This window comes from Rhipicephalus microplus, chromosome X (genome assembly GCF_043290135.1).
Source record: "Rhipicephalus microplus isolate Deutch F79 chromosome X, USDA_Rmic, whole genome shotgun sequence".
Lineage (NCBI taxonomy): Eukaryota > Metazoa > Arthropoda > Arachnida > Ixodida > Ixodidae > Rhipicephalus > Rhipicephalus microplus.
Window position 1 is genome coordinate 69,306,947 of NC_134710.1, and position 17,515 is coordinate 69,324,461.

The 17,515-nt window shown below is 46.3% G+C and overlaps 1 protein-coding gene across 1 annotated transcript in view; it reads right to left on the reverse strand.

Annotated features, from left to right (window-relative positions):
* LOC142775599 (uncharacterized) overlaps nucleotides 1–17,515 on the reverse strand; it is a 34,887-nt gene that overhangs the window by 1,534 nt on the left and 15,838 nt on the right. The gene's annotated exons all lie outside the window — the stretch shown is intronic.

Genomic DNA, 17,515 nt, shown 5'->3' on the forward strand with positions numbered 1-17,515 from the left:
ATGAAGGAGAAACGTTGCCTTCAACATGTGGCGAGATGCTGACGTTGGGTTGCGCCCACTGCTGGTTGAAGGTAATGTTGCTTCCATTGCATCTACTAGAGTCAAGCGAAAGCCAAGAAAAGACGCCCTTGACTTAATACAGAAGGCGCGACCCAGTGCCTACTGATACGTGGTGGCCAGTGAACGGTTGTGCAGCGTGAGCAGTCACTTTGTACAAGCAGACGCTGCCTGCGTCAGATTAGCGAGGCGCGGGGGGGGGGGGGGGCAGCAGCTGGCACGAGACGTGAGCATGCACAATGGGGGTGTTGACAACACTGCCGGCGCCGGATTTGCGACTAGGTGTGACTATGAAATGCCCTGCATTAGGAAGGATGACCAAAGAACAAACCTAAAGGTCGCGCGCTAAAGGGCGTACATTTCACATCCCGTAGTGAGAGGCTACTAGCGTAGTGAGAGGCTACTAGCGAAATTAAGCACCTGTGTGTGCGGTGTAGGCGGCAGCTTCTAACAGTTGTTGAGGTAGGAGAGTTAACAGAGGCGGCTGGATAGCGGGATTAGGGCTGAACTTAGGGCTGTTGGGTGCTCAGTCCGATAGTCGGCGGGAGATGACTAAGGAAGCTAGGAAAACCACGGGCGAGAGTGAGCTGGTGCAGTGCGAAGAATGCAAGTGCTGGTGCTACTTGGACGAGACGGAATTCTCGAGTTTGGCCGACGCGCAGAAGGCGAGCTTCGTGTGCATGCTGTGCGAGGCACTGAAGGCAGCCGTGCAGCGCATGGAGGCTAGCATCGACGGGCTTCAGGGGGAGCTTAAGGCGGAACGGGAGCAGAGGATAGAACTCTAAGAACAGCTAGGAGCATCGTGTGAGTGGGAGGAGGTTACCGCCAGCCTATTAGAGCAAATTAAGGGCGACCTTCGAAAGGAACGGGAAGGGCGGACCGACCTCGAGCAGCGGCTAAAGGACGGCCCCGAGCGGCGTAAGACGGAAGGCGTGGGTAGCGAAGAAGGCGACAGGCGGTAAGAAAGGTCAGGGGGTCGCAGTGTCTGGCCACAGCATGGAGGCTCCGAGAACAAACAGCTCGGTGGCACGGCAGTCATCGAGCAAGGAAGGAACACAGGACACGCGGCAGAGAGAGAAACAGGTTAAGCGAACAGGGGCGCCATCACAAACAGGAAGCCAGCGATTGGAGTGTAGAAGGGTCCTAGTGGTGGGAATTCAAACGTGGCTGGGGTTAGGGATGGCGTCCTCACGACAGTGAAGGAAGATGGGAGAGTGAAGGTGGAGGCCCAGTCAGAGAAGAGCATGATGTATGCACTGTCCAAAGCTCAGGAGGTTGTAGAGGACGGCATGGAGGGCGAAAATCTCGTCATTGTTCATGCTGGGCTCAATGATATGTTGAAGGGCAAGGATCAGAACCTTCAGAGACAGTTAGAGGATGGAATGCGCAAGCACCGAGAAGCCTCTGGGATTGTGCATGCGACCATATGCACAGTCCCAGAGGTCTGGGGGCAGTATCGTGGTATTGAAAGGAGGGTAGTGGAGGCCAACTGTGTGATCAAGGGTATGAGCCGGCAACTTAGATACAGCGTAATGGATGTGAACCAAGATGTGTACGAGCCTGGCGCTCGCCTGTTTGCACAGGATGTCATTTACTACAGTGGTGCGACGGGCAGGAGGGCCAGTAATAGGATGGGTCGTCAAGCCACAGCTTTTTTAGGAGGACCCAGAGCCCTGAGGCCAACACAGAGTAGCAAAAGACGGCTATAAAGGGGCACAAATATTCAAGCCACACGGAGTCCGTGGGAGAAGAAATCACCGTAAGCAGAAGGGCAGAGCTAAGTCAGATATAGGCTATATTACCATGCAGGGTGGCAGGAAATAGTTAAAGTGGGAAGAGATAGAAAAGCAGTTGAGGCAGGAGGAGCTGATGGTATATGGGGTTGTGGAGACACATCTTCGGGACATGGAGCAACCACCTTGCATTCCGGACTAAGTATGGGAAGATTGCAATAGAACAGAAGGCAGAAAAAATGGGAAGTGGAATTGGTGCATTAATACATAAACGTATGGGTTGGCAAAGAGTCAAGCAGGGATGCATGGAACATTTATGGTCAAGAGGGAAAGTAGCTCGGCAGATGACACTCCTTGATGAACAAAGCATTTCCTCGGAAAACTGAATAGAGTCGCAGCAGGCGGTGCGCTTTCATTTCCTGACCGTGTACGCGATGAAATATTTCAGAAGTAACTCTCTGCACAGCTAATCGTGCCACGTCGACCACGCCTGACGACGGGGACGCTTCGCTTCCCCTAGCTGTGTCAGTGCAATACATATCGTTTGGACTCTATTCAGTATCCCCAGATAACGCGTCGTTGTGCGCAGTCGACTAGGTACGCACCACTACAGAGATATTCCGTGCTTCGGCGGCACGAGTAACTGAGTCCGAACGATATGTCTTTTGCTGATACAGCTAGGGGAAGCGTAGCGTCCCCGTCGTCACACGTGGTCGACGAGGCACGATCAGCTGTGCAGAGAGCCTACTTTTTTCTTCGTTCAGCGAACTGGGAGCGCAGAGAAAACACAAAGGACGAAGCGAGGAACCACACAACACGAGCGCTCAACTAACAACTGATTTATTTTCCACATCGGAAGGACATATATAAACACAAAACGAACGTGCGTCTCAGGGAACACAGAAGCTCGTTGAAAAGTACACCTTACTCCCATTTAGCGTCACATTGCGTTTCGTGCAAGTGCCAACCTCTGTTTGAGAATACAATTGTTCTGTTCCGGCATCCTCATCAAACTACGCGCGAAATTTCTGAAGCCTATCACATTTCCAGAAATACGGACCAATGTATAAGTCATCCTTCCCTCTCACTACTTGACTGTGAATTCAGCTACCTAGATAACCCTTAGACATGTGCCTTGATTACACGCTTCGCATGCTGCCCTTGATTTCGTCATAATCTTTTTTTGACATGCGCATTTTGTGTTTATATATGTCCTTCCGATGTGGAAAATAAATCAGTTGTTAGTTGAGCGCTCGTGTTGTGTGGTTCCTCGCTTCGTCCTTTGTGTTTTCTCTGCGCTCCCAGTTCGCTGAACGAAGAAAATGAATTACCAACTGGCCCACATTTTGATCCTTTTGCAGAGAGCCTACTTCTGAGATATGATCGTAGGACACGATCAGAAAAGGGAAGCGCGCCACCTGCTGCGACTCTATTCAGTTTCTCCAGAAAATGCTTTCTTGTGCGCATTCGACTAGGTACGCACCGCTACAGAGATATTCCGGGCTTCGGCGACACGAGTGTGACGTATATTGAAGCGCGGCTCACAAATTCGCTTCCCCTTAAGCATTGATACGCGTCGTCCCTAATCCTGAGACACGATCTGTTTTTGAACAGCTGTGCACACAGCAACAGAAGGCTTGCAGACTTCTGCAACGACCAACAGATGGTCAAAATTTCGGGAGCCCTCCACTGAGACGTCCCGCATAACCATATCGGGACAACGATGGATGGATGGATGGATAGATGGATGGATGAATTGATGTGGATGTACCCTTTAGATCGGGCGGCGGCTGACGCCACCTAGCCGTAATACTTAGTGAACTAACTATTAGATTTATCTTTTTTTTCCTTTAAATAGTAAGGTTGAGGATTCGTACTTTGCAGTGAAGGGTTTCATTTTCACTCGTGCCTTGACTTTAGCCACCAATCAGATAACCTCTTTCTAGTTAATTCTACTTGCTTAAAGCCTATTTTGCCCTCCCTGTCTCTAAACCCCAGTGCTTTGAAAAACTCTGCGCCATCATCCTGAACTATAGGGTGGAGCCCTTTACAGAACATTATGAAGTGTTCAGCAGTTTCCTCCTCTTCTCCGCATGCACTGCATACCGTGTCTACCCCTTCGTAATTGGCCTGATATGTCTCGGTTCGCAATACTCCTGTCCTGGCCTCAAACAGTAGAGAACTACCCCGAGTATTATCATAGATCTTTCCCTTAGCAATTTCCTGCTTAAAAGTTCGATAGATCTTTAGTGCGGACTTCTTAATCATGCCAATTCTCCACATGTCAGTCTCAGTTTCCTTCACCTTCTTCTTAACAGATAGTTCTTTTTGGTTTGGCCCCCTACTGTTTTCTAAGTAGTTACCCATCAATTTTCTAGTTCGCTTCCTCCATTTTATATCGACATTATTCATGTACAAGTAGCTGAAAACCTTCCTAGCTCAACACGCCTCCCCCATTTCTCTCGAATCGCTTCTCAAATTTTATCTTGCTGCTAGCTTCCCTGCCCTCAAATCATGTCTATCCCATATCACCTTGTACTCCCTGATTTGGTGTATTCCCATGAGCTCGTAAAGCGAGCCTACCTATTCCACGTTGCTTAATATCTAATCTTGCTTGAACTTCTCATCTCATGCACAAGACCGCATTGCCAAACGTTAGCCCAGGAACCATGACCCCTTTCCATATTCCTCTCACAACATCATACCTATTGTAATTCCACAGTGCCCTATTTTTCATCACTGCTGCATTCCTCTTACCTTTAGTCGTCCCGCATATTTCGTGTTCCCTTATAGGTAATTGGTCCCATTGCTTATCTATGCGCCCAGATATTTGTATTTATTTGTTATCTCTAGCGTGACTTCCTGTATTCTAAGCTCACTACCTTCGCTATCATTAAAAATCATGACTGCTGATTTTTCCTTACTGCATCTAAAATCTAACTTATCTCCCTCATTACTGCAGATGTCCATCAATCTCTGCAAATTTTTCTTGTCGGCCATTAGCACTATATCATCTGCGTACATCAATGCTGGTAGTGCCTGTTCAATGAGTTTTCGTTGTTTGATGAAAGAGAGGTTGAAGCAAAGTCCACTTCCCTCTAATTTGTCCGCTAATCCTTGTAGGTACATCATGAATAACAAGGGTGACAGAGGACACCCCTGCCTAAGGCCCCGTTTTACCTCTGTGGGCTTGGATATCTGTTTTTCCCACTTTATAACTACCTTGCTACTTTTACAGATATCCTTTAAAAGATTACTGACTCCATCTTCCACACCTAGTGTGTCCAGTATTCCCCACAAGTCCTTTTGAACCACGCTATTGTACGCTTCCTTGATATCCAAAAATGCTCTCCAAAGGGGCCTGTGTTCATTTTCTGCTTTTTCGATGCACAGCGTCAGTGAGAACAGATTGTCTTGCAACCTCCTGTGTTTCCGAAACCCATTCTGCAGCTTCCCCAGCACCCCCTCATCTTCTATCCATGCCTGCAGTCTGCATCGCCAGCCTGTAGACCACTGATGTCACTGTTATAGGACGGTAGTGTTTTATGTCAGCTTTGTCCCCCTTTCCTTTATAGATCATGCTCATCCTGGTAAGTTTCTATCCATCGGGGACTTCACCATCGATTATTGTTTTGCTCACTGCCTCTCTCAAAGTCTGTTTAGATTTCAGACCCAATGTCTTTATCTGCATAATTGGAATGCCATCTGGGCCTGTGGATGTACTACTAGGAATCCTCTTCTCAGCACTTTCCCACTCTCATTGTGAAAATAGAGCCATTGCGCCACTTGATCCATCCTTGTCTATTGTGATGCCTAAGGCAATTCTTTGTTAAATTTTTTCTGTCACCCTTGTTCTTATATATTCAATAGCTTTGTCCCCTTCTAGCCTGGCACCTTGAGCTGTAGTTATAAACCTCTGCTCTAGCCTTGTCTCATTTTTTAGGGAGTTTAGATGTTTCCTAAATTTTCGCAGCTGCCTTTCTATCCTTTTTATGTACTTCTGCCAGCCACTGAGCTCCCTTTCTTCTAATCTTTTCCTTGATCAGAAGGGATTAGAAAGACGTCCCATTTTCTTTCAAACATCATCTGTCGGTTCACCCCGCTGCTTAGCATGTCTGTGTTCCCAAGAGGCTTCCTGACGTTTTGCTATGGCTCTCTTAACTTTCTCATCCCACCAACTCTTTGGTTTGTGTCTTCTTTTCCGGGGTGACTTGTCACGTGCCTTAGCAAGCTCTAGCTCAAGCAGTCTAATTAGATTCATGTATGTCCACACTGTTTTAATATCCTCAGTGATTACTTTCTCAATTTGTTTAGTAGCTATTTCTATTTGCCTTTCTGAATAAAAATTTTCCCGTAGTTGCTCATCTTGTCTCCTCCCCACTTTCACTGTTCTTCCAAAACTTAGCTCGACACGTTTGTGACCACTACCCTGACTTCTGGAGCCACATTCCTCTAAGTGCATTCTCCTGAGCCTATCATACATCTTATGTCACATCAGTGCATAATCTATCGTCGACTGCAGCCTTCCTACCTCCCATGTTATTTGCCCTTCACACTTCTCAGTACTGTTGCAAATGATGAAATCATGCCTTTCACACATATTCATGATCATTTTGCCTTTGGGTCAGTATACCCTTCTAGATCTTCTATATGCGCATTCATATCTTCTTGTATAATTATCTCGCACTCTCCTCCTAATTCCTCAATGTCCTTTGATATACACTCCACCTTTGCCTGGTTTTCCTCTCTGGGCTTTGCTCCGGTCCACAAGTACACCAATCCAAGAAGTGTCATCTGCCCAGCTACTTTCCCTCTTGACCATAAATGTTCCATGCATCCCTGCTTGCCTCTCTGCCAACCCATACTTTTATGTATGAATGCACCAATACCACCCCCCAATTTTTCTGCCTTCTGTTTTATTGCAATCTTCCCATACGTAGTCCGGATAGCAAGGTGGTGTCTCCATGTCCCGAAGATGTGTCTCCACAACCCCACATACCATCAGCTCCTCCTGCCTCAACTGCACTTCCATCTCTTCCCACTTTAACCTATTTTGCCCCCCTGCATGGTAATATAGCCTATGTCTGACTTAGCTCGGCCCTTGTGCTTACGTCGATTTGTTCTCCCACGGACTCCATGTGGCTTGAATATTTGTGCCCCTTTATAGCCGTCTTTGGCTACTCTGTGGTGTTTTAAGGGCTCTGGGTCCTCCTAAAAAGCTGTGGCTCGACGACCCATCCTATTACTGACCCTCCTGCCCGTCGCACCACTGTAGTGAATGCCATCCTGTGCAAAGGGGCGAGCGCCTGGCTTGTACACATCTTGGTTCACTTCCATTACGCATTATTCGAGTTGCCGGTTCAAACCCTTGATCACACAATTGGCCTACACTACCCTCCTTTCAATCCCACGAGACTGCACCCAGACCTCTGGGACTGCGCATATCGTCACATGCACAATCCTAGAAGCTTCTCGGAGCTTACGCATCCCATCCTCTGTCTCTGAAGGTTCTGATCCTTGCCCTTCAATACATCATTGAGTCCAGCATGAATAATGACAAGATTTTTCCCCTCCATGCTGTCCTCTACAACCTCTTGAGCTTTGGACAGTGGATCCACCATGCTCTTCACTGACTGGGCCTCCACCCTCACTCTCCCATCCTCCTTCACTCTTGTGAAGACGCCATCCCTAACCCTGGCCACGTTTGAGTTCCCACCACTAGGAACCTTCTACACTCCAATCGCTGGCTTCCTGTTTGTGATGGCGCCCCTGTTCACTTCACCTGTTTCTCTCTCTGCCGTGTGTCCTGTGTTCCTTCCTTGCTCGATGACTGCCGTGCCACCGAGCTGTTTGTTCTCGGAGCCTCCATGCTGTGGCCAGACACTGCGGCCCCCTGACCTCTCTTTCCGCCTGTCGCCTTCTTCGCTACCGACGCCTTCCGTCTCATGCCGCTGTGTGATGCCTTCCATCTCACGCCAAATATGTCAATATCTTAGTTTCCTGAGAAAACTGGTATCACAAGGACACGTATCAAGCAGCGTATATACATAATTTTTTTCGTATTTGACTTGTGGGGACATAGAATAAAACCCCCTTTTTATTCTCTAAACGCCAATGTAGCTAAGCGTCTACGTTTTCTCCAAACCCTACCAATATAGAGGCCGCCATCTTTAGGTCACTTTGGTGGGTGCCGTGCGTACGGCTTCACTCTTGGTGCACATCAACGTTTGCGCATTCGCACCCTCTGCCTCACAAAGTCATTTACCTGTGAAGTTATATTTTCGTTGAACAATTAAAACAATACTTTATGTGGTTTAAATGTTACTTTATTTTCTTTATGAGTTTATGACCTCAAATCGGGGATCTCGCAAGCAGTGCGTGCTGTGTGCAGCCACATGCTAATGAGAACAAAGAGGGGTGCAGAATGATCGAGCATTATTTTCATCGTGTAGCCCCTTCAAGTTACTGAGAAAATTATTTCCTACAGTTGCTTTTAATTGAATTAGATATGACTTCATGATTTCTAATATTATTTCCTTAAAAGACTCCTCATCAGCTCATTGTCACTGGGATTACTGTTCTGCTGTATAAATATTTCTAATCGAATCAAGGCAGTTTTGATTGAAAGTCTCCAACGTAGTAAAATTTAATTGCTTCTCGCCATTTTATAATTAGATTTACAATTATATTTGATCCTTATCAAATTCGTTTCTTGGCTAATCGCCCAGAGTGGGTGTGAGCCATACATTTAGGCCATCATCATCAAGTGTGGCTGTTGACGGGCGGTGGTCAAGAAGAAGAAAAAGAACTACTGCCACGGGTTTCAAGAAACTACTCACGATGAAGACGCGTGTCATCCTCTACGGCGTCGCGATTGGTATCATGCTGTGGGCTGTAACTCTTGCGATGTTGATCTTGCTCTTCGACAACTCCAACGTCCTAATACAGCGACTCCGAGGTAGGACGCGGCCTGGTTAATGACCAGGTGCCTAAAATACGTCCGCGTGCCGCCAGCTCGCCATCCAGCGTATCCAAGGCCGCAGCAGCGTTCTGTTCAATTGCCGTGCTTAAAAGATTGCTCGTGTTCCGGCTCACGTCTGAAGCAACAACGGCTGCTGTGAGGTCGAAGGACTTTGCGAGTGTGAGCAACGTCTCTCATCGGTCGAGCGATCCGGCTGCTGCTGATGTGGACAGCATACCGTTGGCTCTTTGCGCTAGGGATCGTGTCGCGGTGGCGCGAAGTGTTGGAGAAGGCAGTGTTTCTGATCATTTGACGATCAAGCCATCAAAGCCGCAATGTATCTTCGAATGGCATGCAGTGTGCGTCGCATGACGGCCACCATTTGCGAGGCGATGCTGATGTCGAACAGTATTCAAATTTCAGCGCTGATGCAACGAGAGTTACGAGACTGCTAGTGTTCAGACCTTCCAGTTTTGTTGCACGAATTAGAGTGTACTAGAATGACACGAATGCTTTCATTCCATAGTGTTTTGACAAGTGATCGCGTACTTCCATGGCTGCGTCGCTCACTGTTTTTGTAGTGAACTAACACTTCACAGCAAGAAAAGGTAGAACTTGACAGCAGGCTCGATTAGCTTTAGAAGTAATAAAGCTGATATGGTTCGTATGCCCATGTCGAAAATCACTGGTGAGGTGGCAAGCATGTGGTCGATAGCTCATGCCATACTCAGACGCGCCCCACATGGGCGCTCTCAATCTTATTGGTAGTTAAATAACGTTGTTTCTTTGTATTCCTTGCGTGCCAGAGCATAATAAATATGTATTGTTCAGTTAGGTCGTAAATTCTTTGCCGGAGCCCAAGATGCAGCAGACTTGTGCGTAGGCTTAGATTGCAAAAACATGCGCACACAAATATCTGATACTCATTCATAAATAACTGTTACGTTGCCCAAGGAGGCATTTGGTACTTAGTCTCATGGTGGTTTTCTCTTACGTCTTTCTAATGCGTGCGTAGATCCACAGATTCCCCCTCACTTCGCGACCACGGGCACCGTATCACCAGTGTACTTTGAATTCGCGCTGTTTGTGCGTAGACTCATCATCATCATCATCATGCTATTTATTCGGTAGTGTATAGGTACTGTTTCAACTCTGTTAAATCCAAGCCAATCCGCAGCTTGGTGTGTGCAGTGCGTATGTAATCTGCGTGTCGCGCTCCGAGCTTTTTTCGGGTGTTATTATTTCGGACAATTGCGTGTGAAGCGTGAATAGTTTAAAAATATTATTTCGGACAATTGCGTGTGAAGCGTGAATAGTTTAAAAGTAAGAAGGAATGCCGATAAGCTCACGCATTGTATCTACAAGTAGAAGTCTTCTTACTGCGCTCAGTGTCAACGAAGGAGGGCTGTAAGCGCTGAAGGGAGCAAGGTGAAGGGTTGGTGGCGTTGCAAATCTCAGTTGCCAGACTTTGGTAAGTACACATTTTGAGTAAAGTCAAGCGGCTAAGTTATCCCTGAAGGCGTGACACTTCAGAGCCCACACATTTGAGACTCTATGCCGTGAAAGCTCACGTTTGAATCCTGAGCCCACGGAGCAACAGCCAACGTTTCTAGACTAGGTAAGTTGCAAAACTCCCTGCGTCAGACTACTCGGCACACGGCGCTGGGACAGCTTCCGGTTTGGTGGCACTGGCGGCGCAACAAGCTTTCGCTAGCAGACGAAAACGCGTATTCGTCGTGGCAAGACGCCGTGGCAGCCGTTCTGAAAGAGTTTTGCCAACAGTATATTATCGAGATTTGTTCTGCTGCCGCAGAAACATAATACTGCGTAATACTTAGCGGTGTAAGGCAAAAATAGTATAATTATGGCTTTCTGAATAGCCCACAATAAACAATGCTTGATATATATAGCATAACATACACGAGTCTTTCGGTTAGTTGCTAGTTGGTGTACGTTCGCAATAGATTTTTACACGCGAACAACCCAATTACAATGTCTTGCATCGTCTCCTGTGGCTGTGTTTTTCGTGCTTGAAAATAAATTACAACTATATGGCACAATCCCGTGGCTTTTGTCTGGTTATGTAAACAGCTTTTCTTTTCATGTCAGTCACATCCTTTAGCAACTTAGACAGTCGAAAAGCTACGCGTGCGGCCATTATCTTGAGCATGTCTTCCCTCTGCTTTTTCTTGAGTTCCTCTAATGAAACCTGTTAACACAGCTTCAGGAAAAGCTTCGAGCAGAGACCGCACTTTGGGGTATGGGTGAGCCCTTCGTAGTCATTACTAACGAGTCTGCCTGCTGACGCACTGGGACAACATGAACACACTTTTAGCTTTTCTATGTCCCCCAGAAGTTCGGCCAATTGGGTGATGGTATCTGCATTGCCCGGCGACTTGGCCAAGCGATGGTGACGGCTGTTAATGGTGACTGTCATGTCTTCTGCGACGACAACACATTTCTCACACAAATGGTGCTTTTTTTTAGCACTAGAAGCACCACAAGACGGCTTGTCTCGTCATTCTCAACAACTTTCCACTAGCATGCAAACAAACGTTTTCTATGTCTTGAAGCAAAATGACGCCACTAGTTGACGGCATGTCGGGACTTATTTCACTGTCTTCGAACTCAGTGCTCGGAGATGGTCTATTCTTTTTCGCCGATGATATCCTGGAAAATACTCCACTTCTATCGGGCAGCTTTCGCTTCTTTGTCGCGGGCCCCGCGACAAAGGTAAGCGGGCAAATTCGGGAATATTCGTGGAACGCATCCTTCGACGAGGTCCCACTTTTCTCTTGCGATTTGTACCTTCTTACCATATGACGTGAGTCTTCAGGATGTCCTTTTCATGAAAGTGCATATCACACACACGTGAGGTGCTGAGGCAGTTTCTTATCCGCACGAGGAATAGCGTGGTCCCATACCTCTCGCTGCTCAGGTACACAGGGGCACAAAAGAAATGTCGTGGTCTCTTATTTCCTGTAGCTACTCTACAGCCGAAAACGCAACATCCGGGCATGATGAAAACACGCAACACATACAAAGCAGAACAGGGCGCTCTGAAGCACAAAACTGTTCACGCAGGAAGAAGCCTCCACAGATATCGACGCACTGCAACATGCACAGGCAATGGAGGTTACGGGAATGACACGAGCGATTATGCAGTGAGCGAATCCGGATGCGACAGTAGCGCCACATTTGTCGCTGGCAGCGGCGGCGCCGCGCAACACCGCTCAGTTTTTTAACTTACCTTGTTCTAGAAACGTTGGCAACAGCAAGGTGGCATTGCATATCTCAGTTGCCAGACTTTGCGGTGGTAGTGTCCAAACTGCCGCCAGATGTGGCATAGAAATTTGCCCCTGTAGTTGTGGCTTCCCCGTGAGAAACGGCCAACGTGGCACACGCGAACAAGTTCATCGCACATGCATTCGCGATATGCACGGCAGGCGACATGCACCACGGACGATACAAAGTTCTCACGGGGAAGTCACAACTACAGGGGCAAATTTCTATGCCACATCTGGCAGCAGTTTAGAAACCACCACCCCAAAGTCTGGCAACTGAGATATGCAACGCCACCCTGCTGTTGCTCCGTGGGCTCAGGATTCAAACGTGAGCTTTCGCGGCATACAGTCTCAAGTGTGTGGGTTCTTAAGTGCCACGCCTTCTGGGATGACTTAGCCGCTTGATTTTACTCAAAATGTGTATTTACCAAAGTCTGGCAACTGAGATTTGCAACGCCACCAACCCTTCACCTTGCTCCCTTCAGCGCTTACAGCCCTCCTTCGTTGACACTGAGCGCAGTAAGAAGACTTCTACTTGTAGATACAATGCGTGAGCTTAGCGGCATTCCTTCTTACTTTTAAACTATTCACGCTTCACATGCAATTGTCCGAAATAATAACACCCGAAAAAATATCGGAGCGCGACACGCAGATTACATACGCACTGCACACACCAAGCTGTGGATTGGCTTGGATTCGACAGAGTTGAAACAGTACCTATACACTACCGAATACACCTTTCCTTCTTCCGTGACCGAATAAATAACATCGTGATGATGATGAGTCTACGCACAAACATCGCGAATTCAAAGTACACTGGTGATACGGTGCCCGTGGTCGCGAAGTGAGGGGGAATCTGTGGATCTACGCACGCATTAGAAAGACGTAAGAGAAAACCACCATGAGACTAAGTACCAAATGCCTCCTTGGGCAACGTAACAGTTATTTATGAATGAGTATCAGATATTTGTGTGCGCATGTTTTTGCACTCTAAGCCTACGCACAAGTGTGCTGCATCTTGGGCTCCGGCAAAGAATTTACGACCTAACTGAACAATACATATTTATTATGCTCTGGCACGCAAGGAATAAAAAGAAACTACGTTATTTAACTACCAATAAGATTGAGAGCGCCCATGTGGGGCGCGTCTGAGTATGGCATGAGCTATCGACCACATGCTTGCCACCTCACCAGCGATTTTCGACATGGGCATACGTACCATATATCAGCTTTATTACTTCTAAAGCTAATCGAGCCTGCTGTCAAGTTCTACCTTTTGTTGCTGTGAAGTGTTAGTTCACTACAAAAACAGTGAGCGACGCAGACATGGAAGTACGCGATCACTTGTCAAAACACTGTGGAATGAAAGCATTTGTGTTATTCTCGTACACTCTAATTCGTGCAACAAAACTGGAAGGTCTGAACACTAGCAGTCTCGTAACTCTCGTTGCATCAGCGCTGAAATTTGAATACTGTTCGACATAAGCATCGCCTCGCAAATGGTGGCCGTTATGCGACGCACACTGCATGCCATTCGAAGATACATTGCGGCTTTGATGGCTTGATCGTCAAATGATCAGAAACACTGCCTTCTCCAATGCTTCGCGCCACCGCGACACGATCCCTAGCGCAAAGAGCCAACGGTATGCTGTCCACATCAGCAGCAGCCGGATTGCTCGACCGATGAGAGACGTTGCTCACACTCGCAGAGTCCTTCGACCTCACAGCAGCCGTTGTTGCTTCAGACGTGAGCCGCAACACGAGCAACGTTTTAAGCACGGCAATTGAACAGAACGCTGCTGCGGCCTTGGATACGCTGGATGGCGAGCTGGCGGCACGCGGAAGTATTTTAGGCACCTGGTCATTAACCAGGCCGCGTCCTACTTCGGAGTCGCTGTATTAGGATGCTGGAGTTGTCGAAGAGCAAGATGAACGTCGCAAGAGTTACAGCCCACAGCATGATACCAATCGCGACGCCGTAGAGGATGACACGCGTCTTCATCGTGAGTAATTTCTTGAAACCCGTAGCAGTAGTTCTTTTTCTTCTTCTTGACCACAGCACGTCAACAGCCACACTTGATGATGATGGCCTGAATGTATGGCTCACACCCACTCTGGGCGATTAGCCAAGAAACAAATTAGATAAGGATCAAATATAATTGTAAATCTAATTATAAAATGGCGAGAAGCAATTAAATTTTACTAAGTTGGAGACTTTCAATCAAAACTGCCTTGATTCGATTAGAAATATTTATACAGCAGAACAGTAATCCCAGTGACGATGAGCTAATGAGGAGTATTTTAAGAAAAGAATATTAGAAATCATGAAGTCCAATCTAATTCAATTAAAAGCCACTGTAGGAAATAATTTTCTCAGTAACTTGAAGGGGCTACATGATAAAAAATAATGCTCGATCATTCTGCACCCCTCTTTGTTCTCATTAGCATGTGGCTGCACACAGCACGCACTGCTTGCGAGATCCCTGATTCTTTTCAAGTTTCAAGTTTTATTATTTCCAAAAACAAGGTACAAACTCCAAGATATACAGACGAGGGTCCCAGAGCCAGAGACTTTAGTGGGACCCTCGGTTTGTCGATACAAATCGACGGTAAAATTTATACAGAGCAACAGAAAATTCATAGAATTGCCATGTTTCATTTCCCAAGTTTTCGTTATCGTCTCAAAACACCACACGATTCTCAGCGCAAAGCGCGCCTGCAGTTTTCGAGAAGGTTCCGGACTGTAGTAGATCATTTCGATAAGTTCACGCCCACTGTGCGAACGGTACAGATTGTTCTGGAACCTACGCCACCGCCAGCGATAACGCTAGAACATTCGACAGCAAGAGTATTAATGCCGACGCGCTTCGCCGCTTGTCAGTAGTTGATCGAAGGCCGACGCTCCGTTCGCCGCTATCAGTCCAAGACTGCTATCTGTGCAAGACTGCTGCTGTAATTGGACTTTCCGTTTACCGGGCACAGGTTCGCCCAAATAAACAGTTAAATCCCAACACGAAGTCTCCTGTCTTCGGCCACGTCACGACCCCGTGACACAATATACGGACATCAAAATGCACTTTTATATCACAAATCAGGTCATAAACTCCTAAAGAAAATAATGTAACATTTAAACCACATAATTTATTGTTTTAATTGTTCGACGAAAATATATCTTCACAGGCAAATGACTTTGTGAGGCAGCAGGTGCGAATGCGCAAACGTTGATGCGCACCAAGAGTGAAGCCGTACGCACGGCACCCACCAAAGTGACCCCAGGATGGCGGCCTTTATATTGGTAGGGTTTGGAGAAAACGTAAACGTTTAGCAACATTGGCGTTTAGAGAATAGAAAGGGCGCTTCATTCTATGTCCCCACAAGTCAAATACGGAAAGAAATATGTATATATGCTGCTTAATACGTGTCCTTGTGATACCAGTTTTCTCAGGAAACTTCAAGATATTGACATATTTTATGGGAGATCAAGTAATCAATACTCACGTCAATCATTAATCTTACTTTCATTGAGATCAGTGATTTCCTATTTTATAATTACGCTACCGTTTCTATTCACAGAGCGAAACGATACATTTAAGCAGACTTGAGTATATTTACATGCACACACATGCACCATACACAATGTATGCTTGAACTTCACCCTGAAAAACATTTCTGGCTACATAGATATGAACAATCCCTCGTTTATTGTTTTCGAAATAAAGGTTGTGTGTTTGTCGGCTCACTCTAGCCAGTGAGACGACTTTGCTAGAGCTTGCACTACAGCGTTCTTTCATTAAAAAGATAGTAAAAATATCCTCCTTGGTTGGGAGTACACAGGCAGACCATGAGGCAACGGAGGGGTCGAATGGAATGTGCCGATTGAAGAGCGATTGTGAGGTCCTCTCAGAAGCATGCCCCTTGTCCCCTACTCAAAAAAATCCTGCATCATTGACTCCTGTCGAAGCCAGATGTTATATATCAGATCTTCTAGAAAAAAGTCACTGGAACCGTGTTGCCAAAATACAGAAAAAATTGATATCCATGACGTCACACTTGGAACTTTTCCCAAGGGCTTGTTCTTTCTTAGACACATCCCAAGAGACAATTAGGCAATCAAAAGCACCACAGATATTACTTGTTTTTTTTATCTGTAGTGCAGTAGTTATGAAGCAAACTGAAATAAATTAAATTGAGCGAAAAACTCCCCTTCCCGTCGGTGGCATTCAAACGCAGGATGCTCAGGTCCGGTGCTCCACCAATTCAGCTACGAGGGAATGTATTTTTTTGTCAACTACATTAGCTGTCACAGATCATCAATTGTTCAAGTTAGCAAAGAAACATACCCTTCGAACGATTCTCTTTGTTTCATTCATATATACCAGGCATTGGGTGCACGTTAAAGAACCCCAGGTGGTCTAAATTTCCGGAGCCCTCCACTACGGCGTCTCTCATAATCATATAGTGGTTTTGGGACGTTAAACCCCACATATCAATCATCAATCATATATACCAGGCACTTCACCCAAGCAAACACGAAAGCGTGTTTGCGCATGGCCATTCAATGTGCAAACCAATTAATCTGGCATGCATGGGGGTCCACTGTCAAGGCAATCGATTTCATTTTACGAGTTAATCGACAGCGGGCTCAAGCATATGCTGCCAAGTGGTCGTGCCTTCTTTCCGTACCATTGTTGTGAGCACCTTCAGTTGTTAGTAGGCGTTTGTGGTGTTCCGACCTCCCTCTTGTGTCTTTGTTTGCGCATCTTGTTTTTTTTAGAGTGTATGCATACTAACTAGGTCAGCTATGTTATGGTAATGACTTAGATTAGCAAGCGATTCTTTACTGGTCAGCTGCCGCCTCTCGCAAAAATCGTGCGCCAAATGATGTCCACTGGGAAGAAGTATTCCACACTCGCCACCTGCGCTACAAACAGTGCAGACCTATACTTCCAAAGATTACATTATCAAAAGTACCAGGCAAAGTAAATAGAGAAGTGTTCGGATGTGTAATTTGAAGGTCATGGGTTCGGACTACTATAGCAACGGAAAGGGCAATTTTTCATCCACTATATTTCATTTTAGTTTAAGTCACAATCACTACACTACAACCAAAAGACTGCCTCTGCACTTCTCCTGGCCTAAATGTATGTTATATTCATTTGGTTACGACATTGAGGGATTCAGTATTGGCACAAAAACTGAAAATGACTCTTCGACAACATTTTTTTCTGCAAAAATCAATTTGCGATGGCGAATTGGGTGGAAATGCCGCTCTTGAGAAGGAGTTTGTTATTTGGGATGTATTTTGTCACAGAAAAGTAATTGTAGGAGTTCACCTAGTCACTGTGGCTCACATGCACGGTGGAGAATAGGCCAAAAACTAGGTGGTTTTATATATTTACAAGAACAATGTCATAGAATAGAAGCTGAGGTGCGAGATTTATGTAGAAATTCAAAGGTTGATTAGAAGAAATGAAATTGAA